Consider the following 27,680-nt stretch of genomic DNA (forward strand, 5'->3'; position numbering starts at 1 on the left):
CAGCATCCTCAACTCCTCCCTACCTCCCATGTTGCCTCCTTCCCCTCCACCCCCCCCCCCCACCCAGCCAGGCAGTGCACCAGTGCGGGCTTTTCACACAGCTCTGGCTGCTCACCCCCTGTGGAGCCCTGGTCCACGCGGTGCCGGCATTAGGGCCCTGGGTCTGCCTGCCCCGCCAGGATGTAAGCCTTCAGGACAGGCAGCCTCCTGCTTAGCTCTGAGATCTAGCACGGTGCATACAGCTGGTGCCCAATGAGTGCTCCTTAAACTGATCCCAGTTACAGCCTCGAGGGCAGCCGCATACAAATGGAGCCGGAGGTGTCAGACGCCCTCTCTGCTGCACGGCTTTGGGAAGAAGTTCTCGGAAAGGGGGATGGTGGTGCCCGGGTCACCACCTCACCTCTCAGCAGAAATTCTAAGGTTCGAGCCCCTCCGATTCTGGACATGTCTCCAGACCAGACCCTCCCCAAAGGCAGAGGACATTGCTGGTCCTCTCTCTGTCCTGAGCGGCTGAGGGGCCGCAGGGCCACCAAGGTGTCCTGACAGGCTGGGGTTCTTGACTTGACGGTCTTCTGAGCTCTGAGGAGGACCCGACCCGACAGCATCATCAGAAACTGCTCCACGAGCCATGCTCAGGAACCAGCGGGGCGACCTGCCGCCCTGGTCAGAGGCCGCCTGCTCCTCGGGGCAGCAAGGCGGAGGGAGTGACAGCCCCACGTCAGATGTCAGTTCCAGAAGAAGCCAAGTCTGATTCGACAAGCCCCTCCCACTTCCTAGCCTTCCTCCCCTTCCCCCCTCCCCTTCCCCTCCCTCCTTCCCCCTTCTTCCCTTCCCCTCCTCCCCCTCTTCTCTCCCCCTTCTCCCCTCCCTTCCTTCTTCTCCCCTCCCCCTTACCCTCCCTCCTTCCCTCCCTCCTCCCCTCCCTCCTCCCCTCCCCCTTACCTTCCCTCCTCCCCTTCCCCACATTCCCCGAGGGAGGAATCTGGAGCAGGCTCCTGGCCAAGTTTGCTCTTCATGCCAGGTCTCCGCTTGGTGACCTGCTCATCTCAGTGCGGTGATTTCACACAAAGCCCACAGTGCAGTGGTGGGAACACCTCCTGGGAAGTTGAGCTGTAATTTATGTGAAGGCTCTTGCTGCCAACAGCAGTAATTTGAGAATAAAATGCTCCTTTTCTCTGTAAAGGTTTTAGGGCATTTTCCTCCCTCTGCTGGGGCCCTTCTGAAGAAGCTCCGTCCTGCTCTGACAGTTGTTGCCGCAACAGTAATGATGCTCCTGACGCTCAGGGCCCGGCCCTGTAACTGGACACGGCCTGCGCACACGTCCCCCCGCCCGTGCAGCGTGACCCTGAGGTCTCAGCTTTCATGGACTTTGCAGAGTGTTACCTGTTGGGCTTCCGGATACACTTGTTAGTTTGATTTGCGCTAAAAGTGAACACCTGCCTACTACAATTTACCAGTTCTTCTGCTACTGGGGCCACGAAGGTTGGAATACGGAATCTGTAAGGGTGGGAAGTTAGAGTGAACGCACTTAGCAAAACTAGAAAGTCTGCCACTTATACCTGCTCCACCTGATCAGGGAGAAGCTGCCGTGAGAACGTTTGCCTGGTGCGTGCGTCCCCCGAGACGGCCCAGAGTCTGCTCCCGGACGCCCCAAACCAGGACTGTTTCGAATCGGTGCTGATGGTCACACACCCAGCCCGACCGAGACCAGTGAGGGTACGTCCTCGCGGAAATAAGGGCCCAGGAGTCCCGGGGCAGGCGTCCTGTTCCCCTCCGCCTGCCTGGCTCCTGTCCCCCACGGCGTCTCTGCGTCTGGAGGGAGCACGTCCCCCCCAGGGCTGCCAGACCCCCAGATCTGTGAAGACCGCCAGCCTCACCGTCTGATCTCCTGATCCTGTCCATTGTGGTCTTTCTCTTTTCTCATCTTTGAATTAACTGCTCTCTCTTCCTTTAAAAATGTCTTCTTCTAAATACCACGTGCGCACGACCCTCGTCTCAGCCCTTGCTCAGCCGTCGGTGGGCTCACGGCCCCTCTCTGGCCCCTGTGCCCCGTGGGCTCTCGGCCCCTCTCTGGCCCCTGTGCCCCGTGGGCTCTCGGCCCCTCTCTGGCCCCTGTGCCCCGTGGGCTCTCGGCCCCTCTCTGGCCCCTGTGCCCCGTGGGCTTCTTGTTTTAGCTCCTTTGTTCTTAAGTTGTCACTACCTGGCTCTGGCCTTTCACCGCTGATTTGTAAATGCACCTGTCTCACCTTCTGACCTCACTGGGACGTTCCTCTCCAGCTGTACGTGTTGGCTTCACTCCGTGTGCTTTTCCTTCTTCTCCTAATTCTCAATGTTCTTCTTACTCTTTTATGATGGAAAAAAAATGCACCTTTTTCTTCTCCTTCCCCCCTGCTTCTATTTGTTCTCATTTCTATTTGTTTTTAACAGCAGCAGGAAGCTGGGCATTAGGAGTGGGGAAGGATGTAGGGACTGGGGTGCTCACCATGGAAAAGAGGTTCTGGAAGCCCAGCTCCCCAGGGGCCGTAAGCTGGCCTGGGGGCCGTTGAAAGCGGGATTCTCAGCCCATTTTCAGGAGCCCGGGTTTGGCGGCCTTCCTCCTCTGCTCCCCTGACTCTCACAGGCAGGCCTCGTGGTCAGTCCAGGACCTGCGGGTTAGGAGGGGCTCACGGCCGGTTTCCAGGGGCTTGCCCTTCTCTGCAGGGTCATGTCTTCACCTGCTCTCCACGCCCTCAGCAGCCATGCTCTTGGCGCACAGACAGGAAGGAGAGCGTGGCCCGATCGTGGTCACTAGGCAGGAATTTACGCAAACCAACGAGCAGGAGGAGCTCTGTCCCTTTGGACCCGTGCCTGACTGCAGGGCTGCCCTGGGGCCACCCAGGACCACCGAGCACACAGACGGAGGAGACAGCTCCTGCGGCGGGCGGCCAGGTCCTCCCCTGCAGGGCGGGGCCGTGACCCCCACGTCTGAGCCAGGCCTTTCCTCCCCAGGCCTCAAGTCATCCGTCTGGAGGGCGCCCTTCCCTCCTCGGGGCACCAGCCTGGACGACAGCAGTGGGCGAGAAACCGGGTCTCCCTGCCCCCGATGCGCGGAGCCAGGCCTGAGACTCGGAGGCCCTGGCCGCCTCCCAGGGACCCAGGTGGGCGCCCCCGAGGATGGGGTTCCCAGGAAGCTTCGGTGTTGGGTGTCCGTTCCCAGGGCCCCAGCCTCTGATGGGTCCCGGCCCCAGCATGGCCATTCAGAGGAGCTGAAATCCATCACACAATGAACCCACATGATACTCCTCTTTGCGGAGACATGAATAAATCATTGTGCCCGGCAGGACCGTGCCCAAGTGGATGGGGAGGCCCCGCTGCGCTTTGATGAGCCGCGCTGGGGCGGCCACGCTGGCATGAATGCGCCCCTGTCTCTGGCCCCGCGGGCTGGCACCTGCCGCCGAATCCAGACCTGGGCTGAGGGCACCGCCCGCGGCTGAGGGCAGACTCAGACACAAAGCCTGCTGCCGCTGCTGGAGCCGCTCGGCCGAGCGGGGCCAGGTGGCTGAGGGGTTAGGGACCCAGTGGCCCCCTCCCAGGGACCGGCGCCCCACTTCCATCCCCCGTGGGGCTCGTCCCCCAGGTGGGCGCAGGCCACCCCTCCCCACCCCTCAGGAGCTTCTCCTGGTGACGGTCAGCCTCCACTTCTTCAGGGGACACTGGCCGATGTCATAACGGGGGTCCTGACCCCACTCACCAGGCTGGGTGTCAGGAGTGGACTCTGCTTTGGGGAGGCTCGGTCCTGGGCTTAACCCTTGGCCGGTTAAATACCGTGAAGACCGATGTCAGCAGTAACACAGGATGCGTGCTCTGTTGCTCGGTCGTGTCTGACTCTGTGTAACCCCGTGGACTGCGGCCCGCCAGGCTCCTCTGTCCATGGGCTTCTCCAGGCAAGAATACTGGACAGGACTGCCATTTCCCTCTCCAGGGGAATCTTCCTGACCCAGGGATCGAACCCAGGTCTCTTGCATCTCTTTCATTGGCAGGAGGGTTCCTCCTCCAGGGGATCTTCCCGACCCAGGATTGAACCATGGTATCCCACATTGCAAGCAGATTCTTTACCACCTGAGCCTTCAGGGAATACTCCAAATGCAGGAGGGCAGTCACGAAGATCCTGCCACAGATACCCCTGCCTCGGGCCCCCGGCGGGGCCGACATTCCACACACCAGGACCCTCACAGGTCCTGCCGGCTGCGCATGGATTCGTGTTGGCTCGGCTCCAGCGTGAAGGCCAATCGGACAGCGAGGCCTGGCAGTCTAAGACCCCGAAGCTCCCTCCTAAACGCTAACGGGCTCACGAGGACCCCCCACCCTGGAACCCAAGTGCTGTGCTGGCACACGGCCCGCCTTGGCCGAGTGGACACTGAGCCCACACGGCAGCTCTGCTCTGCTTTTCACAGGACACGAGTCATGCAGACATGGTCATCACGCACACAGGGCAGTTCCCAGGACCCAGGGGCCCGTCCAGGCAGAAGGGCTGCGCCTCAGAACCAGACTCTGGGCATCCCTTTTATAAGGATGCTTTCAAAACACTTTGTGCCCACTCATCCATTTTTTTTAATGCCTTTTTTTTTTTAATGTGGACCATTTTAAAAATCTTTATTCAATTTGTTACCATATTGTTTCTGTTTTGTGTGTTGTTTTTTTGGCCAAGAGGCACGTGGGATCTTACCTCCTTGACCAAGAATCGAACCCACACCCCCTGCATTGGAAGGTGAGGTCTTAACCAATGGACCACCAAGGAAGTCCTCATCACCCGTCCATTTTTAAGATGACTCTTAAATTTGGGAAGATCCCCTGGACGGGGGCATGGCAACCCACTCCAGTATTCTTGCCTGGAGAATCCCAGGGACAGAGGAGCCTGGTGGGCTACGGTCCACGGGGCCGCAAAGAGTAGGACACAACCGAGTGACTTAGAATGCACGCACCATTCATTTACAGAGTTGCACTGGATATGTGTGTATTGTTGGTTAGAGTTACAGAATTTAGCTTATGCAATTTATAGCAAGTGTTATAATTACGGACACATCAATTAGAAGATCCAGATCTCCTTGTCAGAACTGTCAGCCCTACCAGAGGCACAGCCTGCATGAGTCAGGGAGGCCTGGTTAAGCCACCATAGCAAACAGTTCTGTGCCTCAGTGCCCACCCGGGAGGGCGCTGTGTTCTGTCTGGATCCCAGGTCAGGTCACAGGCGCTCAGAGTCCTTGGCTGAGGGGTCCTTGGCACAGGGTTACGACGGCTACCTCTGGGATGGGAGGTGCAGTCACCCACAGGATTAACTGCACGCGTCCCCTGCACTCACCTGCAGTGACCAAACAAGTCACGTGGCCATCCCTGACTCCCAGTGGCGGGTAGGAAGGTGACCTCCAATCACACAGCCCGAAGGAGAAGAACCAAGTCATGTGGAGACGTATCTAACGATTATCAGAAAAACCGCGACTTCGTCTACAGTTAGCATGTGTTGATACCGACCCTGTGGGGTCTTCTCTGAATTCAGCACCAAGGCACAGAGGGTCGTGACGCACCTTCCACGGTCTGCTCCGCCCCAGGCCCCCACCCCTCCCTGGCCCTCAGGACCTGCTCCCTCCCTGCTGTGCCAACCAGCCCCGCTCTTTTTGGGGGTGTGCCTAGCCCGCGTCCTCCCCAGGGGCCCCCGGCCACGCCTCCATCAGCCCAGTGTTGGCCCCAGCCCTGCTGGGATCTGGAGACGCTTCCCGCAAACACCAGTGGTCCCCCAAGGCTGTGTCTGCATCAGTGTTTCCCCAGATGAAGTTGCTCAGGAGGCCTCGCAGGGAGTGGACGGGGGTCTGGGGGCTCTGGCAGCGGGGGGCGGGATGCTGCAGACCCAGCCCCCAGACACCCCTGGGCCCCTGGACAGCCCTGGGCTCCTGGAAGCACTCAAAAGCCACCACCATCATCAGGATGTCGGCGCAGACACACTTGGGAAGGCGGGTGCGGCTCCACTGGGGCCCTTCACTCAGAGCCCCCAGATCGTGCTGCGTGGCCAACCCTCGGCGGGTGGGGCCGTCGGCGTCACTCGGGCTGAGCCGGCACGTCGCACCCTGTCGCTCGGTCACGTCAAGAATCCGGTCGGCGCTTCAGGCCCTCATTTGCAGGGAAGGATTGTGTCAGCATTTCTCCTCTGAATCCCTATTTTCAATGATTTATAATGAAGCCTCTTCTTAAAATGGTTTCAGCTGTTTGAGCTATATGCAGCCAAGAGAATGGCTCCTAGGGCTTTTTTAGCACTCCACTAACTATGAAATTGTTTGATTTTTACAAAACATATTTAGCAAATTGTTAAAAGTATTGGCTAAACACAGCATTTCATAAATGAAATGTTGAAGTGATCAAGACGTTGAACTTTAAAATCATCTGCTTTTGCTGAACGGTGCCTTTTTATTACAAAGTTCAATACGAATTTTTAACGTAATTTTACACAACATTATAAGCGCGCTGCTCCGTCTTGTAACACCATGCCACTGCACATTCTGATTACCCGATTACGTTCGTTTACGTTAAATCTGTGATTAAATGTAACTCTGTGCTTATTGAGTGACAATCCTTGGAAACTGCGATCTGCTGTCTGCGGCAGTCCACAAGGTTAAGAGCAGCCCAGCTGTGGGGTGTGTGCAACAGCATTTAGCAAATCCCATCCGGTAACTTGGCTTCTCAAACACATCTGCAAACAGTGAACTTGTGGTAGGAGTTAGCTCGTAACGAGTGATGTTGTAGAACAAAGATCTTTGTTCCTGTGGTCTTGATCTTCTGGGGTCCTGAGTCATGCCGTAAAATAGGATACTGCTTTGTGTAAAAAATTAGGAAATTTTGATTTGTGTTATGAGGACAGCTACACTACGGGAAGAAGTCACCTGCCTATGTTCAGACCAAGTGCCTTTAAATTCTAAGCCTTTCTTCCCTTGCAACATTTTCTAGTCTTTTTCCAAATTCTATCTCATCTCCTAGCATCACCATAGCAACCCACCTCCTATGGCAAGCCCGGGGACACTTTCAGATCAGCTCGAAGGGGGAGTCTTAGCCGCAAATTTGGCCTTGAATGACTAATTGTTATCTGCTTTTTGTGAGCACTTAGCCTCATGTGACACTTCAGCAGCCAAATATGTGCAATAAAAGGCTTCTCGGTGGATTTCAGCTGCCCTTGACATCTTGATACCAAAATGTGTCTGAATCCTCCCCTGTGGCAGCACAGAAAGATCAGGAAAAACCGAAACCACCTTTGTCTTGCGTGTGCCCCAGAGGGAGGCGGGTAGAGACCTGGCTGAGAGGAGGCAGGGAGGCCCGGCCGGCCGCCCTGGGCAAGCCTCACCTGCGTGAGTCTCTGCAGAGACTGCCCCGGGGCAGCCAGAGCCCCTCTGGTCACCGTGATTGTTTAAATAAAACAGAATGAAAGGCTTCCGCACCGAAAGGAGACCTGAGGGTGTCCTAGCGGTGCACACAACGCGTGTGCCGGAGACTTGCAGGCGGACTTGCTGAAACGCAGCCGGCGGGCTGCACCACCTCAGTCTCTGATTCTCTGGGTCTGGGGTGGGGCCAAGGACCCCGTTTCTAACCGGCACCCTGGGGGAGCTGGTCCACCGGCCTGGATGGAGCCTCGCCCTCTGGAGGGTCGGGGCACAGTGTGGAGACCCCAGGACAGAGTCCGACCTGCCTCCGTCTTGGAACCGCAGCAGGCTCCAAGGCTCTGAAATCTCCGGCCAGGCCACGGCCCCTGCCTCCAGGGCGGGGTGCCCCCTTCCCTTTTCACTGCCCCCATTGCAGCTTCTAGTTTAGAAAGAGCAGGGTGGCCACCACTCTCGGGAAAGGAAGAAAGAGACATCTCTGAAGCCAGTTTGCACAACAACTGCCAGGGATCCCTGGACGGGCGGTCAGTCCAGCTGGTCCCCTCCTCCATACTGACTCAGGGCCTGTGACCCAGCAAAGACTTTTAAAGTCAGATGAGACCTTTCCTCGGGAATGCACATGCCAGAGACTTCCACGCCCATCCCGAGCTGGAAATGTGGCAGAGATTTACACTTGAGGGATAATGTTTTCAAGCATAAATGATTTTTTGCAACCATCACAGATACAGGAGAGGAAATGGTTACACTTTCCTCATATTTCATTCCGGAATAGATGTTGTGGAACTGCTCTGTTCTTAAGCTCAGACAGGCAAGGTTCTCTTAACTCAAAGGCATGCTGCTGGAATTAAAAATAAGCCAAAAAGTGCAGCCATAAAAAAAGAAATATTTCTGGAGGCAGAGGGGGATGATGTTGGGAGACGATTCTCCTATTAGAGAATCATAAGTACTGTTTTAAATTTTCAACATGTTTGGAAAGGGGCAGAGAAAGCATCCAAAAACACTGTTTGGGAAGCAAGTGATGTGTGATAATACTGATTAAAAAAAACAAAAACCTGTTTCTCTACTACCATCGGAACGTCTGGTTCCTTTTCCACGTTACTCCCACAGACGTGCTGGAGGCTGGGGGTCTGTGGTGTCGCCGGGCCTCCATGGTTCTTGCCCGTTCCCCACAGTTTGCTCAGCAGGGCTGTTCTTACCTCGGAGAGCAGCGAGGAAACCTGAGAGCTATCGCGTTTCATCAAAACAGCCGCTGCTTAGGCCTCCCTTGGTCGTTGAACTGCACAACCGTGTCCTTCAAGAACGTAATCCTTATTTTTACTGTATTTTGGGGCAATCATGCTTGTTCATTCACTTGTTCAGCATTTGCTGAGCACCCAGCATGCACTAGACGCTGAGGACTGAACTATTTAGTAAGTCGACTATCACAGAGACAGGAGAGAGAGAAGGATGGGGACTCAGGCTGAAGTCCCCAAGACTCAGACTCTCTTAAGAGGAGAGGCTGTGGCGGGAGCGGGCAGTGGTCACAGCGGCAGCGGCTCACCTGCGCGCCGGGGGAGATTCCGGGCGTCCAGGTCCAGCGGCGAGCGGCTGGAAGCAGGACCTCGATCCTTGACTTCTCTGAAGGAGGAGTCCAGCAGAGAGAGCGCGATTGTGAAATAGAGGCAGGGCTTAGGGGATGCGAAGTGGGTGAGGAGCAGCGCGTGGGTGAGCTCGGCGTGAGCACCGTGCGGTCGGGCACAATTGTGAAATAGAGGCAGGGCTTAGGGGATGCAAAACGGGTGAGGAGCAGCGCGTGGGTGAGCTCGGCGTGAGCACCGTGCGGTCGGGCACAATTGTGAAATAGAGGCAGGGCTTAGGGGATGCGAAACGGGTGAGGAGCAGCGCGTGGGTGAGCTCGGCGTGAGCGCCGTGCGGTCGGGCACAATTGTGAAATAGAGGCAGGGCTTAGGGGATGAGAAACGGGTGAGGAGCAGCGCGTGGGTGAGCTCGGCGTGAGCGCCGTGCGGTCGGGGCGGCTCAGGTTGCCTCTGCCAGGTCAATTTCCCAGGTGGTCTCTGGACAGTGTCTTACTTGTGCCCAAGCCTGACTCAGGGCCCCTCCTGGTGTGCAAGTGACTCTCTCAGCCAAGACGGGTTCCAGCGAGAGAGTGTCTGGGGGTTGGCAGGACCTGTTATGGGCTGGCGCCTCCTCCCTCCTGGGGCCTCCCCTACACTGCTGACCTCCCCTGTGTGAGCATCGGGCCAGGAGTTGCAGGGACCACAGGGTGAGGAGGTGCGGCCGCTCTGTCCTTCACCCAGTCCGTGTCTCATCCTGAAGTGTCGGCAGGAGACCCGTCAGAGCCACTCAGCCTCAACCCAACACGAATCTCATGGTGGCATCCTCCCTGCCTCCTTGGGAGGGCTGAGCCGCAAACAACCCACATCACTGGTGGGAGAATGGGGCTCAGAGACCCCCAGCAGCTCCCCTAAGGTCACACAGCTGCTGATGTGACGGGTGTGTCGTCAACAGAACTGTCCGATCACGCGGGTCGTCTGCTCGCCTCTCTGTGACGCCGGCTTCACATGCGGGTTCCTCCCGGGACCTCGTGTATTAGCAGAAGGAACCCGGGCTCCTGGGAGAGACGCCTCCCTCTGGGAAGGAGCAACAGCAGCCCACCCGCAGCCTCTCCTGTCGAAGGCCTCCCCAGCCTCGGCTCCCAGGTGGACAGGGCACAGCCAGGCTTCCCTGCGTGAAGGTGCCGTGAGGGCTGGGGGTCCCGTGCCCCTCCCACCGCGGGCCCGCGGACACCCCGCCTCCCTGCCGCGTCACACGGAAGCATCCAAGATGAGATGCTGATGCTTTCACAGGTGCAGGAGGGAAAAGAGGCGCTGAGCTTCTGAAGAAGTCAGATGGCATTGTACGGCAAACAGAAGGCAGGCGGCTGATTTCAAAGCCCAAAATCAGATCCTTTTATTTGTATAGAATGTATCCATTTGGAAGGCACGCTTTGAAATTGCTGGGTGTAGAATCCACCACGTTTGATTGTAGTACGATGTTCCAGGCGGCAGTATCCAGATCCCAGCCCAGGGGTGACGCGCTCACGCCCAGGTCCGTCTCCCCTGGAGCCGTCACCCGGCGCCCAAGAGCCCCTGCCCCTCACACTCGACTCACACTCTCGGGTTTGCTTTTCCTGAAGCGTCGAGCCGCCTGCCGCAGGCTGCGTGCTATGACTCGGGGTGGGTGTTCCGTCTGCGTTCACTTTCTTATTGATTTCTGCTTAAACGTCCATGTAAACAAAACAGGGCAAATAGTCCTAGATTACAGCATCCGCTTCATCCCCCTCCAGCTTTAGCCAGTGCTCTAAATGATGGCTGATCCGCTGGGAAGCGGAGGAGAGAGAAGCTCTGTGGTCAAGGCCTCTCGAAGGTATGCCCGCGTCATGGTCCAGCTGCTGGCCGGGGCCTTCGCCACCCACAGCCCTTCACGAAGGATGGGCTCCCTTCCCACGGCCCCGGAGAGCACGTGCCAGGGGTGACTCTGGAGGGACGAGCGGGAGCTGGGGCATCACTCCCAGGAGCAGCGGAGGAACATCTCAGGAGAGACTCGGGGTGGGAGGTCCCATCACGAAGCAGGAGGACCAGTCCCTTCCAGCGGCCGAGGGTCAGGGGTCAGCCCCCAGGCCCAGTGTGTCAGCCTCCAGGCCAAGGGTCAGGGGTCAGCTCCCAAGCCAAGGGCTCTGGCTGTAGCAGCCTCTGCTCTAGGACAGGCGGGAGCTGGTGTCTGTGGTCTGCCGGCCGCTCCAGCTGTGGCCAGGGTTCACTCCGCTTAATCTCAGATCCAGCGTCTGTAGCACCCCGTGGGCCGCTGTGATCCCAGAGCAGGTCACAGGAAGGGCCCTTTAGCTCAGAGTTTATTTCCATTCCCTGCTTTGCTGCCATTTCTGAGTTGACAGGGTCACCAGGCATAGGAGGCTCTATCTTAGAAAGAGAAGAAGAAGGAAGACAAGGGGAGAGAGGAAGAGAGAACCAGGGAGGGAGGGAAAGGGGAGGAAAGAAACTTCTCCATTGCATCTTTCTGTCACTGAAATGACTGAAGAGGGAAGAAGGGCCAGGCTGGGGAAGGCCCGCACATTCACGCACCAGCAGGCGTGTTCCCGTTTCACCGGCCCGTGTGACTGATGCAGCATAGTCCTGGGTGGTGAATGGAGCTCCGACGCCCAGTCTTGCCCCCTCAGCCCTGACCCCCCGGGCGTCGGCCTCTCCCGCGCGGTGCAGCTGCTGTGACGCTGACACTGTCGTATGTTTTGCGGACAGAGGAGAGCCGGGCTTTCGGAGCCTCAGACGAGTCACAGAACGGAGCGTTCGGTACTTATAGCACTGTGCCCATCCCAGCGTTCTTGGGCTTCCCTGGTGGCTCAGCCGGTAAAGAATCCGCCCGCAATGCAGGAGACCTGGGTTCAATCCCTGGATCAGGAAGATCTCCCTGGAGAAGGGAGAGGCTACCCACTCCAGTGTTCTGGCCTGGAGAATTCCATGGACTGTGAAGCCCAGGGGGTCACAAAGAGTCGGACGCGACTGAGCGACTTTCACTTCGCTCACCACTGCCGATAGCCCTTCCCTGCCAGCTCGGGTCCTGGGTCATCACCGCTGATGGCTTCATGCAAATGATTTTGGTCTTTTTCCCTACTTACTTATCACCCTATCTGACCGTTTCTTAAACAGAAATGGAATCACATTCTTTATCCAGTTTCCCAACTTGATGTTTTGCTTAACAACAAATCGTGTCTTTCCCTGTCAGCACGAACAGATCCACTTTACTCTTTTCAATAGACGCATCCTACTTCCGTGTACAAATGGTTTTGTTGTTTATTTTTAACCAATCTGTTGCTGAGGGACATTTGAGTTACCTTCAACTCTTCTCTGCATTAATTCATTCCCAGTTTTACAGACAGCGCTGCGTGCCATTCCGGCTGTTCCGGCAGGGCAGTGCGCACGTGGCGCGTCTGCAGTGAAAGCGAGGAGCGGGAGCAAGAGAGCGCGACGCGACTGCCCAGCTGGGCCGGGCGTCCTGGCCTGGCCCTCGCCGCCGGGGGCCCCGTCCTCCGAGGAGGCGCCTCCATGTCTGGGGTCCTGGGGGCGGGCCGGGCCCTCGTCACACCCGCGGAGGTCGCAGGGCTCCTGACCCGAGCGCAGAGCATATACCCCAAGCTCAGCTGTGGTCTCATGGATGAGCCAGCAGGCTCTGCGCCCCAGTCTCCGACTCTGGCTCAGCTTTGCGTCTTTTCTCGGGGGGAGAGAGGGGAGACGGAGAGTCTAAGCGTTCCTTAATCCCATCAGTTGCAGCTCGCATTCCCTGAGTTGTGTGTCTGGAAGGCTGAACTGGCCAGCAAGTGAGCTGGTGACCGGGGCTTGCCGACTGGGCCCACTGAGCCGTCACCCCCGATCACAGCTCCCAACCCGCCCTGGGGGTGGCAGGGGAGGCAGGGCCTCCCCTCCAGCCTTGTGGCCCCTCCTGGACTGCAGACCCCGAGGCCCCAGACCCTGAGCAGAGGGCCAGGCGAGGCCCTCGGAAGCAGGCCCAGGAATCCCACAGGTCTGCCAGGCACCATCTCCCTGGGCTCTTGTGCAGCCCGAATGAATTCAATGGGTTCAGATCCACAAGTTCCTCAGCAAGGACCTTGCGGACAGAAAGTGCTGTAGAGGCTTTTGCTAAACAAGGAAAGAAGAGGGAAAGAATTCACAAATGCCAGACCTTACCATTCTTCATTTTTTAAGTGGGTTGTATCTGTTTTCCTTTCTTTTATTTGACATCCCCAGTCATTTCAGTGAGTATTTAACAGGTATATTAGTTTGACATCCCCAGTCATTTCAGTGAGTATTTAACAGGTATATTAGATTTAACGGACAGTAAAATTTGGATTAGCCAGAATGATATACCTGAATAAACTGTGATTTTAAATGGGGGAAAGAACTGAGACTTTATTGGTGAGACTGGCTATTAGCAGTGATAGAGCAATCAGAAGCAAATGAGACGGTTCGTGTGTGCTTGGTCAAGTCCGACTCTGCGACCCCATGAACTGCAGCCCACCAGCCTCCTCTGCCCCTGGGATTCTCCAGGCAAGAACACTGGAATTGGTTGCCATTTCCTCCTCCAGGGGATCTTCCTGACCCAGGGATCGGACCCGTGTCTCCCACATCTCCTGCATTGGCAGGTGGATTCTTTACCATTGAGCCACCCAGGAAGCCCCAGTGAGATGATGTTGGGGATTTATAAAGCACAATTTGTAGAGAGAACAGTACAGCAAAACCCGAACACCCTTCATCCAGCGCCTACAATGATTCATATTTTGCAGTTGCGTTTCATCATCCCCCCTCCTGCTACAACTGCTTTCCAGCGTACTTCACAGGAGAGTGTGTCAAACTTGAGGGTCCACGCGGGACCCCCGAAGACGTTGTCACAATGCAGATGCCTCTTCAGGGGGGCCGGGGAAGGCCTGGGACCCTGTCTCTCTCAACTGCCTCCCAAGTGACTCGCACACTCTTGGGCCAGGCCACACCCGGAGCAAGATTTTAAAATGCCTGGATGCCACATCCATCACAGACACCAAGCATTCGGTTTTTTTTTTTTAATAAAGAAAGATAAAGCAGCATCTTCTACCTTATACCACGTATATATGTATACACACACACATGGGCACGCATATATGTACACGGACACACATGTATGTATACACACGGACACACATGTGTGTATACACACGGACACACACATATGTATACACACAGACACACATATGTATATACAAACACACACGGACCCACATATATGTATATACACACATAGACACACATATATGTATACACGCACGGACACGCATGTTAACAGACATGCTTCTGCAGCATTGTATGCTGAGGATTAACATCCAGGACAGTGACTCACAGAACTGCCAAATCCAGAGTCAGCCGAGAAAGCCCAAATCATGTCTCCTTCTCCACACTCACAAAGGCAGAGAAACATTCTCACACATTTCACGAAGACGTCTAATGTTAGTCTCTCAGTCGTGTCCTACTTTTTGTGACCCCATGGACTATAGCCCACCAGGCTTCTCTGTCCATGGGATTTTCCAGGCAAGAATACTGGAGTGGGTAGCCTTTCCCTTCTCCAGGGGATCTTCCAACCCAGGGATCAAACCTGGATCTCCTGCACTTCAGGCAGCTTCTTTACCATCTGAATCACCAGGAAAGCCCCTAAGACTTCTAATAGTACTTCTCAAAACCAAAATTTGTATCTGGGTTAACTGTATTGATCAGGAAAGAAGTCTAAAATAACCCCAATACCCCGATTTCTGAGTATTTCTGTTCAATAGGGTCGCCACCCAGATGGGGGCTCAGAGCAGGTCACCTGTTAAAAAGGAGTCTTCCCATCTCTTCTTTTCATCCTTTGAATATTCCCAGCAGTGTCTTCTTCGCTCGTGAGGGCCACAAGCCTCACAGTAGCCACTGCAGGATCTGTTTATAAGCCAGCTCACTTCAGCTGAAATTTTACCCATTTTTAATGATCTGATCTGAGAAAAATGTGACATTGCCAGGATTTCAAAAGGCAGAGCCGAGAGAAGGCGATCACATGAGTGGGGATCCTGAAATGAGTCTTCATTCACACGCAGATTCAACAAGTACCCAACACACCGGGCTCATCCCATGCTATCCCCGCTCAGTGTATTCAGTGCCGGAAGGGCCGGGCAATTTTCAGAACAATCTGTGAGTCTCAGAGAAGATGAAACAGGAGAGGATGGAAATGACCTCATTAGAGCCAACGCAGGAGTGTCCGCCGTGCCCATCCCCCATGCGTCCTGCCCACTCCCAGCTGTGACCACACCACGGGGCTGATGTGAGAACCTCCCCCTCCCCTGACCAGCGCCCCGGGGGTTGAATTCTCCTGCCCACACCTCACCAGGAGCTTCCTCGGGGGTTCCCCTCTGCCGCGGTCTGCACGACCATCCCTGGTACTGCGGCACCATGCTGCCACCTGCCCCCAGCTCCGTGGAGCCCCCACCCCTCTCCATCAACCCAGGAAACTGCAGGGCCCTGGGCGTCTCAGTGTTTCAAGAGGAAAGAATCTGAAGAAACCCTGTAGTACCCAAAATGATACTGCAATCATTGTAAGTTCTTTTTTTTTAATTAATCTTTTTTTGTTGAAGGATAATTGCTTTCAGAATTGTGTTGTTGTTCGTCAAGCCGCAACATGAACCAGCCATAGATGTGCATATCCCCCTCCCTTTTGAACCTCTCCCCGTCTCTCCCCACCCTACCCCTGAACCAGCCATAGATGTGCATATCCCCCCTCCCTTTTGAGCCTCTCCCCGTCTCTCCCCACCCCACCCCTCTAGGTTGATACAGACTCCCTGTTTGAGTCTCCTGAAAGTGAAAGTGAAGGTCGCTCAGTTGTGTCCGACTCATTTCGACTCCATGGCCTATACAGTCCATGGAATTCTCCAGGCCAGAATACTGGAGTGGGTAGCCTTCCCCTCCTCCAGGGGATCTTCCCAACCCAGGGATTGAACCCAGGTCTCCCACATTGCAGGCAGACTCTTTACCAGCTGAGCCACAAGGGAAGCCCAAGAATACTGGAGTGGGTAGCCTATCCCTTCTCCAGCGGATCTTCCTGACCCAGGAATCTAACTGCGGTCTCCTGCACTGCAGGCAAACTCTTTACCAACTGAGCTATGAGGGAAACCCTGAGTTTCCTGAGCCATACAGCAAATTCCCGTTGGCTCCCTATTTTACATCTGGTAATGTAAGTGTCCGTGTTGCTCTCTCCACACACCTCACCCTCTCCTCCCCTCTCCCCGTGTCCAAAAGTCTATTCTCTATGTCTGTTTCTCCACGGCTGCCCTGAAAATAAATTCTCCACTACCATTTTTCTAGATTCCGCGTATATGTGTTAGGATACGATGTTTATCTTTCTCTTTCTGACTTACTTAACTCTATATAATAGGTTCTGGGTTCATCCACCTCATTAGAACTGCCTCAGATATACTCCTTTTTATTGCTGAGTAATGTTGCATTGTGTATGTACCACAGCTTCTTTATCCCTTCATCTGTCGACGGGCATCTAGGTTGCTTCCATGTTCCAGCTCTTGTAAACAGCGCTGCAGTGAACGGTGGGATACATGTATCTTTTTCAATTTTGGTTTCCTCAGGGTATACGCGTAGGAGTGGGATTGCTGGGTCATATGGTGGTTTTATTCCAAGTTTTTAAAGAAATCTCCATCTCCCATAGTGGCTGTATCAACTTATATTCCCACCAACAATGGAAGAGTATTCCTTTTTCTCCACATCCTCTCCAGCATTTATTGTTTGTAGACTTTTGGTGATGGCTATTCTGACCGGCGTGAGGTGATTTCTCATTGTAGTTTTGATTTGCATTTCTCTAATAATGAGCGATGCTGAGCATCTTTCCATGTGTTAGCCATCTGTATGTCTTCTTTGGAGAAATGTCTGTTTAGGTCTTTTTCCCACTTTTTGATTGGCTTGTTTGTTTTTCTGATATGGAGTTGTATGAGCTGCTTGTGTATTTTGGAAATTAATCCTTTGGCAGTTGTTTCATTTGCTATGATTGTCTCCCCTCTGCGGGTTGTCTGTTCGCCTTGCAGACAGCAGAGGAGGTGGGGCAGCAGCCGCCCGCCCACCCAGCCCTGGCCCCTGGGCTTCTTCCAAGAGCCCAGGTTGGAGACCATGTGGCCTGCCCGCCTCGGTCCCCTGGGCGCCTCCAGACCGTCCTGTGCGACCGTCCAAGTGCCTCACGGTGTGGAGTTGCAGGGCTGACCCACTTGTTTGAGGGATAACTGACGTTTGAAGGTCTTCCTTATTGTGGGTTGCCATGTGTGTTTGTGTGGGCACATGCGCGTAAGAAGGTGAAAAGTTCACATCGCTTTGGTTTACTGTAGTCAGTTCACAGATCTGACTGTCTGCAGCCACTGTCCGCCCGATCCTGAATTAGGCAGATGAAGCCAGCTGGGGCTGGGGGTCCGGACTGGCCCTAGGCCCCTCAGCCGCCAGCAGCCTTGGTGAGAGCAGACCTTCTGAAGACCCTCCTCTGGGGGGGTCACTTTACAGCTGCGGTCCTCAGCGCCGTTTGACACCCCAGCCTATCCTCCACGTTCCAGTTGAGAAGAGGTGTGAACGGGGGCAGTTAGCATGGCCACCATCAGCGTCCCAGCCCCGGGACATTGCTGTTCCTCCTGGACACTCGCATCGACCCCACGGCCTCCACGGATGTGCTGTAAAATGACCCATGTCCGTTCAGCACACACCTGACGTCAGTTACGAGCGGTCAGAGCACTGCCTGTTCTTGGGGCCCAGCTGAGTGTCCCTCGCAGCTGGGGTTTGTTGTTACAGATGCTTTCTGACACTGCGTCAGGAACAGGGGCCACTGAAGCCTGCATTGATCCGATGTGTGCTGCATAGTGGTCAGAATAATTGCACTTTATTGGAAAACATCGCACCATGTCCCACCGGCCAGCCCTTCTCAGGTGATGTGCAAATGTGTCTGCTTCAGAGAAGTCTGGAACTCAGGAATCCAAATTTCCAGGAAAAAAAAAAAATTCGGTGGAGGAGAGGGATGGTTATATTTTTCGATATGCAAACGTTTCTCACCACTTTTCCTTAAAGCGCAAGCGTCTCCTTGTGAATTTGAAGTGGGATTGTTACAAGTCTGAAAGGAGCACGTGTGTGTACGTTCTCACGTAACTTGTCACCTGCCCACATCCGCAGGTCGCAAACTCCGCAGCGGGAACTGGGTTATCGGTCCCCTGGTGCTCAGCTGTTCCACGCAGGCGCTGCGAGCTTGACGGTGAGCAGGCCTGTCTGTAACTGGAGCGGTGCCTTCGCCGGGGGGGCCAGGCATGGCAGGAATGTGAGGAGCACCAGACGGGGCAGGAGAGAGGCCCACGAGGTGGTGAGGGCCGTGGGGTCACCAAGAGGCCTGAGGGTCAGCCCGAGGGCAGACATGCAGTCTGACAGGAAGGCCCACGGGACCCGCATCCTACAGGGCTGAGCCACGCTTGCCAGGCGGGAAGAGTCTTGCCCAGAAAGGGGAAGGCCCCGAGCACCGTCAGCGACCTTCAGAGAGCAGCAGGGAGACAGGCATGAGGACTGTCCAGAGGGCAAAGTGTGGAGGCACCTTGGGAAGGGTCTCCCGTGTAGAGACGTGGGTCTGTGGTCTCCGTGCCAGCCGAGGCTTCCTCTGCCACTCACAACCCTCTCAGCCTTCAGCTGGGGCTGCTTCAAGGGCCCTGACCCCCTCCCCCAGGCCCTAGAGGACCGAGCCCTGAGCTCCTGGAGACAGGCCGGCCCCTGCCTCCCCGGCAGTCCCCTCCACTGCCTGCCTCGGGCCTCCCAGGTCATCTCCCCAGCGATGTCAGCGTCATCTGTCCCTGGACCAGCCTCGGAGGTGTCCAGCCTGAAATGACGTGGACTTGGCTCTGGGTCAGGGCAGCCGCTGATGACCACAGAGCAGGAAGCCACATGCCAGCGTCTCTCTTTCAGAAAGACCCTTTTCCCCAGCCGTGATGTGGACAGAGGAGGAGATGCTGGGAGCCAGGAGAGCATGTGGAGCAAAGAGAAGGGAAGGACTGGGGGGAGCTTGGAGGCAGGAAACCAGGGGAGCAGGAGCGGGCAGGGCAGCCGCGGGGAGACCCTTGCCCCTCCAGGAACCCCTGGGCTCTGCCCTCGGGGAGCCGTGGGAGGTGTGGACATTGTGGACACTGAACCCCGGAGATGACAACGTAGGAGCCGGAGCAGCGCCTGGCTTCCCTTCTCCCCCAGACTGGAGTCTGGTCAGCCCTGCAGGGGGCCCAGGGGCAGCGGGCCCAGGGGCAGCGGGCCTGGGGACAGTGGGCCCAGGGGGCAGCAGGGGCAGGGGGCAGCAAGCCCGGGGTCAGCAGGTCCGGGGGCAGTGGGTCCAGGGGCAGCGGGAGGGGCAGCAGGTCCAGGGGGCAGCGGGCCTGGGGCAGCAGGTCCAGGCCCAGGGGCAGCGGGCCTGGGGACAGTGGGCCCAGGGGGCAGCAGGGGCAGGGGGCAGCAAGCCTGGGGTCAGCAGGTCAGGGGGCAGCGGGTCCAGGAGGCAGCAGGCCCAGGGGCCAGTGGGCCCCGGGGCAGCGTGCCCGGGGGCAGCGTGTCCAGGCCCAGGGGCAGCAGGCCCAGGGGCAGCGGGTCCAGGCCCAGGGGCAGCAGGCCCAGGGGCAGTGGGTCCAGGGAGCAGCGGGAGGGGGCAGCGTGCCTGGGGGCAGCGGGTCCAGGGGGCAGCAGCCCAGGATCAGCGAGTCCGGGGTCAGTGGGTCCAGGGGGCAGCAGGCCCAGGGGACAGTGGGAGGGGCAGTGGGCCCCGGGGCAGCAGTGTCATGGCGACCAGCTTAGCGAGTGGTCGGGAAGAGCTTCAGAAACCCCGAGGCGTGGTGACACGCTCGGTGGGGTGAACAAGGTGAGATAAGCTGACACACACCACCTGTGTTTACACCGTAAGAGGAGGGCCGGGCTGGCGGCTGGGCCCGAGCCTGGAGGAGCAGCCATGTGCCTGATGCATTTGAACTATAGACGCTCTCAACATGAACTGCCTTTTTGCTGGGAAACAGCCGCATCTCTCTGTGTGGTTTCCTGGCGTTCTTCTCCTATCGATGCCTCTGTCACCAAGAAGGAGGTGGCACAGGGGTCTGTGGCCCCCGCTGATGAGCAGGAGCCTGCAAAGTGGGGCCACCTGCCCCTCTGGCCTCCATGAGCACCCCCGCCCCCAGCTGGGGGTTTGCTCCTAACGGCTCCTTCAGTGCCGGGCGACGTCACAGTGGCCACGGCACACGGCAGGGATGAGGCGAGCCTGTCTCCTGGGAAAACCAAGGGAAGGGAGAGGCCTGGCGCTCAGCGGCTCAGGGAGGGCACCATCCCGGGGATGGGGCTTCAGAACCGATCCAAACCTGGTCCAGACAGACACGGGCCCTGAACGCCGTCCATTTGGCTTGCCTCTTCACTGCCCTTCGGGAGAGCCCGTGACCGTGGGATGGAACTGGGACACAATTAAGCCGAGTATTTCCAATACTCGGGACCCCTCTTTCCAACCTCGGTTCCCACTGGAAAACACGCAGACAAGGAACCCCATCCTCGGGACACACCGAGGATGTTCCTGGGTTTGATTTGTTCCTTTTTTCAAATCCCTGTTGTCATGGGAGTTATTAATTCTCTATTCATTTAATAGCTATTGATCCCGTGTCGGAATGAGCAGATGAAACAGTAAGCAGAGGAGACATCTGCCCTCCCCTGGGTTATTTATTCATGCAAAATAAACCCATGATAGAGAACAGGACGTGAGCTTGGAGAAGACCCCACATCGGGGGAGGGGACAGGCGTGAGCGAGGTGACGCTGGGGTGGGGGCAGGAAGAGACGAGCGTCCCAGGCAGGAGAGAAGGCAGGGCGGCAGGAGGCCCCCAGCGACCGGGGGCATTTTTCCCCAGTGTTTTATTTTGTCTTTCTGTGTTTTGACTCTTCTCAAGGAGCCACCCACTTGGTTATTATTTTCAAGTGTAGGGGCCCCAGTTCCCAAGTTTTGATTATTCAACTTTGCAACTCTTTGCAACTTTGCAACTCTTTGCAGCTTTGTCTCTGTGCTTCCCAGGTGGCACCAGTGGTAAAGAACCCACCTGGCAATGGAGGAGACACAAGAGACACGGGTTCAATCCCTGGGTTGGGAAGATCCTCTGGAGGAGGAAATGGCAACCCCACTCCTGCATTCTTGCCTGGAGAATCCCATGGACAGAGGAGCCTGGAGGGCTACAGTCCATGGGGTCACACAGTCAGACGCAATTTAGCAACTAAAATCAACAACCATTTTTAACTGTAGGATTCTACGGCATTAAATACACTCACATTGGAGTTGACCCTGAACAACATGGGTTTAAACTGCACAGTCCGCTTATACATGGATTTTTTTCAAAAGTAGTCACAGCAGCTCCACACAACAGGGGCTGGGTTGAATCTGCAGCTGGAGAACCATGCGTGTGGAGGACCCGTGTACACAGAGGACTGACTATAAATTATTCTACGGTTTTCTACTGTGTAGGTCAGCGTCCATACTTCCGCTTGGAGTTCAGGGCTCAACTGTACTGAGCAGCCATCCACACCACCTGCAGAACTTTTCCACCTGCCCAAGCTGAAACTCTGTCCACTCAGCGCTAACCCGCAGCCCCTCCTCCCCAGCCCGTGGGGTCACCAGCTACTTTCTGCTTTAAGACTTTGATGACTCCAGGTCCCTCCTCCGAGCACACTCAGGTCATACCTGTCCTTCTGTGACTGGCTTACTCCACTGAGCATATCGTCCTCAGGCCTCATCCGTGTTGAGGCCTGTGAAGGATCTCCAACCTCTTCGTGGCCGAGTGGTGTTCCACTGCGTGGGTGGGCCACGGTGTGTTCAGCTGTCCCCTGTTGGCGGGTGTGAGTTTGCTGCTGAACACGTGGGTGTGCAAACATGAGACGGTTCCCTTGTGAAGCACACGTGTGTTTACAGTCATCGCCGCGAAGTGGGTTCAGCCCCTCCAGCCGCAGGCTTTGACTGTGTCACCTTGTAGCGGGGAGCCCAGTGATGTTTGAGGGAGAGCTCAGGATGGAGGAGCAGGTCCCCGGCCGGGAGTTTGGAGACGCGGCTGAAAGCGGGAGGAGGCGCCAGGGCTGCGGCGTCTGGGCAGAGCCCTCTGGTTCCTAGGGTCCCCACGACAGGCGGGCGTTGGGCTGGCCTTTACGGGGCATCCATTTGGGATGAGAAGATGGAACCCGAGCTCTGGGGAGAGAGAACCTCCCACGAGGGCCCCACGTAGAGGGCGGGCCGGCTTTGTTTCAGGGGCGGCCCCGCCCCTCCCGGCAGGGTCTTAGTCTGCCCCGTGGGCCCCTGGCCTCCGTGACTCCCAGACGTGGACCCACGGTAGTTGTTCCTGAGGCTTTTATCTTCATCGCCGTGCTGGGCTCTTTTTTTAGACTCAGCCTAGATCTGCATGTCCCCGACGCCACTATCCATTACACTGTCAGCCCGCAGGGTGCCTTGGGGCAGGGCGAGTGTCAACAGAAGGTGAGAGGGGAAGTCAGCCGCCAGGGCTAATTACCCTGCCTCGCAGTTAATTAAATGCTTGTTAGGAGCAGCGGGGTAGATCCTAATTAAACGTGTCTAATCACAGTCCCCTGACATTCCCGGACACCAGGCGCCTACCGGGCTGAAGTCGCTCTCTCGAGGGCAATAATACCTGTCAGGACCCGAGGGGCAGGAGAGGGGGCGCCCGGCTCCGTGTTTTCTGCCCTCGGTTTCCAGGAAGCGCGCACTTGGCGTCAGTGTAATTTACACTCGTTTCCGGGCAGTGACCCCGAATTGCCCTGACAATTCTGTCGCTTTCCCCTCTTTTTCAAGAGGAGAAGAAAAGGAACAGAAAGTAACAAACATTCAGCGGAAGCGGTCAGCAGTGTCCTTCCGTGCGATTTGGGTAATGATCATGATTAATGCGTGTTGATTGTTCTGTCTCTTATGTTATGTAAACAAAGCTGTGGCCTTCTCCTTCCAATGCCAATTCCATTTGGAAGCGTGGAGGGAGGGCAGGGTGGCCCTGCCAGCCTGCGGGCGCCTGTGCCCGGCTGTGCCCGCCCCATGGTACCAGACCCGCCTCCTGCCCTGGGCATGCGGACTGGCACCACCCCCTCAAAATGAGCCGGGATGGGGCGAGCGGGTGTCCGCAGGGGCGCTGCAGACCCCAGACAGTGAGCAGAAAAGGGTGGACTTGCCGGGGCTCTTTCAGCCTTCGTGGGCAAAAAAGGAGACGGTGGAGGGGAGTCGGCAGCCGCGTAGGGGGCGGGGAGGTGCGGGGAAGGCAGAGATGGGGCAGCCTCTCCAGGCCCGTGGGGGTTGGGGCTTCGACCTGGTCAGAGACAGAGCTACAGTGCCATGGAGCCGGTCCAGACAGACCCAAGAGCTTTCTCAGGCTGGGGGGGTCTGGGACCACTTTTTAAAAGCTTGTTAAGAAGCACAGATGCCTGCACAAGTCTAATGGCTGCAAGAGAGGAACCCCGACTCCCAGCCAGCTCTGTGGTTCAGCTGGGGGGCAGCAGGCACCATCAGGGGAGGGAAGATCCTCAGTGTCCTGGCTGGGCATCAGGAGAGGAGGCTGTCTGTGACAAACCCCTGGTGACTGACGGCGTGCGTCCTCCCCAGGAGCCCAGGCAGCATGCCCAGGGCCGGCAGCCGGTGCTGCAGGGCCAGAGTCCGGAGGAAACCCACCGCTCGGGTTACAAACCGGCTCGCATATCCATCAGGCAGAAACCCAGGCTCAGGACGCAGGAGGCCGTGCTAATTCATGGGTGTTCAGCACACAGAGCTGCAGTTTGTCCCGGTAAAGCATGCCTAGAACTGCCCCTCTTTCGGAGGCCCCGTAACGAAGGGGTTAAACCAAGCCACCCCTTCTTATTTTTCACCTTCTCACCAAACAGCATGAATTAATGAAAAGATGTGAGCACTCAGATCTTTTCTGGCAAGAATGCTTGTTGAAATAATCAATTAACCTTGGAAGATCAAATTGACAGGCCTTAAGTGCAAAGTTATTCAAGATGCCAGATTATCTAGCCAGATGACTGCTTCTGTTGCAAGAAGGCGGTGAGAATGCTTTTGAGAAATTTCAAGGCTTCGGAAAGATTTAATGTTATTTCCCCACAGAATTAATCTGCCCATTAGAACATACTTTAACCTCTCACGAGTAATAACCTGGGATAACTTTAATTTACCTCTTTCCTTTATTCATACAGTGAAAATGAGCTGAAGACAGCAAACAGATAAATTAGGTTCAAGCTTTTGCCTTCATTTATTTTCAAAAGGGTTTTTTTTTTTAAATGAAATGAAATCTCAATTTGCATGAGATATTCTAAATTCGTCAAGGTGCCACTCAAATGTCCTTTATCTTGTAATAGTAACTACACTGGATTTTGTAGGCTCAGGATGAGAACATTTTATTCAGTAATGCTTCTACGATGGAAGCTGTCTTTTTCATAACTGGCCAGTCTGATCGCTTTTGCAGAAAATAATGGTATGCTGTCTGGGGGCTAAAGACTCCCTGAGAGGTGGTGTCCGTGGGTTTACACGTCACGTGTCCACGCCTGGCCATGGTGCCATGTTGACTACAGCACTGCCGGCCGTGGGATGCGAGGCAAAGGTGGTTTCGCTTGGCGTCACGCTTGAAAAGTGGCGCTAGGAGAAGCCGGCTTTTCCACGGTGTTTTTCTTACCCCATTTTCAAAGTCATTAGCAAGATGTGAGTATTGCTGTAATTTGGAACAGTGGCTGTGCAGAGGAGAGTGTAATTCCGTCTCGGCGTTCCCCGACCCTGGCTAGCTCCGTGACAGTTTTTGTTTCGTATGAAAGCCGCCTGCTTATTGGTAATTCCTTTAAATAAAGGAATTATTTTCCTAAGCAATTTGTTTTGATTGTGTTACGTTCTAGCTCGTCCCTCCTCGGCTGTGATGAAAGAAAAGCTAATCTGCTGGTTTACTATCTTGCCACACATAAAAGACAAGTGGAAAATGGAATTTTCGAAACGCGAAACTCCTAATTTCTGTGACAAAATGTGAATGAAAATGATGAACTTATTCACAAGAGATGAGATTTTGAAGTGAATGATTTACGGGTGTGAGCGTTAAAATACATTAATTTCGTGTGGAGGCAGCGACCGTCACTGTTGGTTCGTTGCTGGGCACGGCGGGCGTGAGCGGGCGTGCCGAGGGCAGACCCCTCCTGAGCCACCACACGGTTGAGCGGGCCTGGCAGGGGAGCAGCGGCGGGGCTCAAGTCCAGGTGCGGGGGCACCGACCACCCCAGCCCAGGGGTCCCCTCCGTCCGTGGCCCCGAGTCCGTGGGTGCCCTCCAGCAGCCATGCTGTGCACCCCGCGGGGACAGCAACTCTCTAGCCAAACCCGGGACTCTCCCACCTCCACGCAGTCAACGCTGAGGCGTCCTGCGCATCTCGGGGTGATGAGCGACGTCCCTGGCCTCTCCCGCTGATGCCCATAGCACCCGCTGTCCAGCTGGGACAGTCCAAACTGTTGGCAAATGCTGGCAACCGTCCCCCAGAAAAGAAGGCCAACGGAGGCGCCCCACCGTGGCCTGCTACAACTTGAGACATCCCTGCGCCAGGCTGGGGCCTCAGCAGAGGCTGCCTCACACACAGCTGCAGAGACGCAGGGTCGGCCCCTTGCGTCTGTAAACTCCCATCCGAATGGGATGTTTGCAATCGTTTGCATCTTTATGAAAGAGGACACCCCAAAGGCCAGTAGTTCAGGCCCCGTAACATCTGGACCCAGACCTCGTGTCAAGCCAGTCAGCGTGAGTCAACTCCCTTTACCAGGATCGTGCCCTGCCCTCTGCCCGCCTGCCCGTCTCACACTTGGCGGCATGTGCCATGACCCCCACAGAAACAGCCGTCCTGCCCCGTGGACCCCCACACGGCTGGGACCGACGGTCAAGATGCGCCCTGACGTTGCTTCCTGTGCTCAGGGGGCACGTCCACAGGCAGGGACTTGGAGCCCTGTTCTCACACATTTGAGGATTTCACACAGATACAGGTTGCCACCTGGAATTGTACACGTGATTTGTCGTCAGGTTACCTGCAGACCACGAACTCCTGAGGAACACGCCCAGTCCCAGGCAGTGTGTGGGGTGGGGGGTAGAGCTGAGAAGACGAGCCGTGTGTCTTTGCTGCTGAGCCCTGGCCCTGCTGGGAAGACCGAGCTCGGAGACCACCACGAGGCGGACGCGTGGTCCTGACGGGACCTCCCCAGGAAAGGGCCCCTTCCCTCCTCGGCCGGTCGCAGTTCGCTGGGGCATCCCCAGCCGTGGGGCTGGTGGGTGGGCGTGCGTCAGCCCCTTCTCCCCAGCGCCCGTCCAGCTCAAGCCCCCTGCCTCCCAGCCCCCTTGACCTGCCCCGTTCACCTGGGCCCCCCGCAACCTGGGGAGCATGATGTGACCACAGGCAGGAGAGACCCCCGCGGAGATATGGGCCCACGGAAGCGCCTAGAACAGGAGGGCTGAGGCTGTCCCTCCACCCGTCGGCTCTCTGTTGCCAAAGAGTGCTTTTGCACTTGAGATGGGTCCTGGGGCCTGAAGCCACCGAAGGCGGTGGGCAGGGCAGTGGAGCAGACCAGCACTGGGCAGGGGCGGGGGTCGCGTGTGAGCTTGAACACTCATGCTCGAGCATGCAGTTGACAGCTCTGGTGACCTCGCAGCTGCACAGACCACGTGTGCAAGCAAAGCGCAGCCCCTCCCCCGCCACCGCCTCTCTGCCCGCGAGGCGACCTTAGAACACTGCCCAGGGAGCTGGGAATGCAAACCGTGTCCACAGGCTCCAGGCACACCCCGCAGACAAGCCCTTCCCACCTACAGCCCCCGGAGTCTCCAGGCCAGCGGTCAGCCAGAAATGTAATGTGGGCCACACTGCTGCTGGTGCTAAATCGTGTTTGACTCTGTGCGACCCCGTAGACGGCAGCCCACCAGGCTCCCCCCACATGGGTGAGCTTAAATGTTTCTACTAATCACTTTTTTTTTTAAGTAAAAGCAAGTAATTTTAATAGTATGCTTTATTTAATCCAGTGTATTAAAAACACATCTGTTTTCAATCCAGCAACCACGCTCCTTGGTTTTTACTCAGATGAGTTGAAAAGGTGCGGCCACACAAAAACCGACACTCGGCGTCTATGGCAGCTTCACTCAGCGCCACCAAATCCTGGAAGCAACCAAGATGCCCTTCAGTAGGTGATGGGTGAACACACCGGTGCATCCACGTGATGGCAGTTCATTCTGTACAAAAAGAAGTGTGTTTCAGTTCACAGAAAGACGTGGAGGAAACAGAAACGCGTGTGACTGAGCGAGAAGAGCCGGTCTGAAAAGGCTACGCCCTGCGTGACTCCAGCAAGACGATGTCCTGGGAAAGACGAGATGCTGGGGACTATGAGAAAGGTCGGTGGAGTCCAGGGGTCAGGGCGGAGAGAGACCAGGGAGAGCACAAGGACCGCAGGGCGACGAGACTCCCCTTCAGGAGACGGCGACGGTGGGGACACGACGTCAGAATTCTCACCAAGAGCGCACCCCAGTGTCACCCGCGGGCTCTGGGTGGTGACGACACGTCCGTCAGGTAGGCAGTCCAGTCGCGTAGTCATGTCCGACTCTCTGTGACCCCACGGACTGCAGCACGCCAGGCTTTGCCGTCCTCAACCGTCTCCCGGAGTTTGCTCAGAACTCATG

Source organism: Bos indicus x Bos taurus, chromosome 12 (assembly GCF_003369695.1).
Source record: "Bos indicus x Bos taurus breed Angus x Brahman F1 hybrid chromosome 12, Bos_hybrid_MaternalHap_v2.0, whole genome shotgun sequence".
Taxonomy (NCBI): domain Eukaryota; kingdom Metazoa; phylum Chordata; class Mammalia; order Artiodactyla; family Bovidae; genus Bos; species Bos indicus x Bos taurus.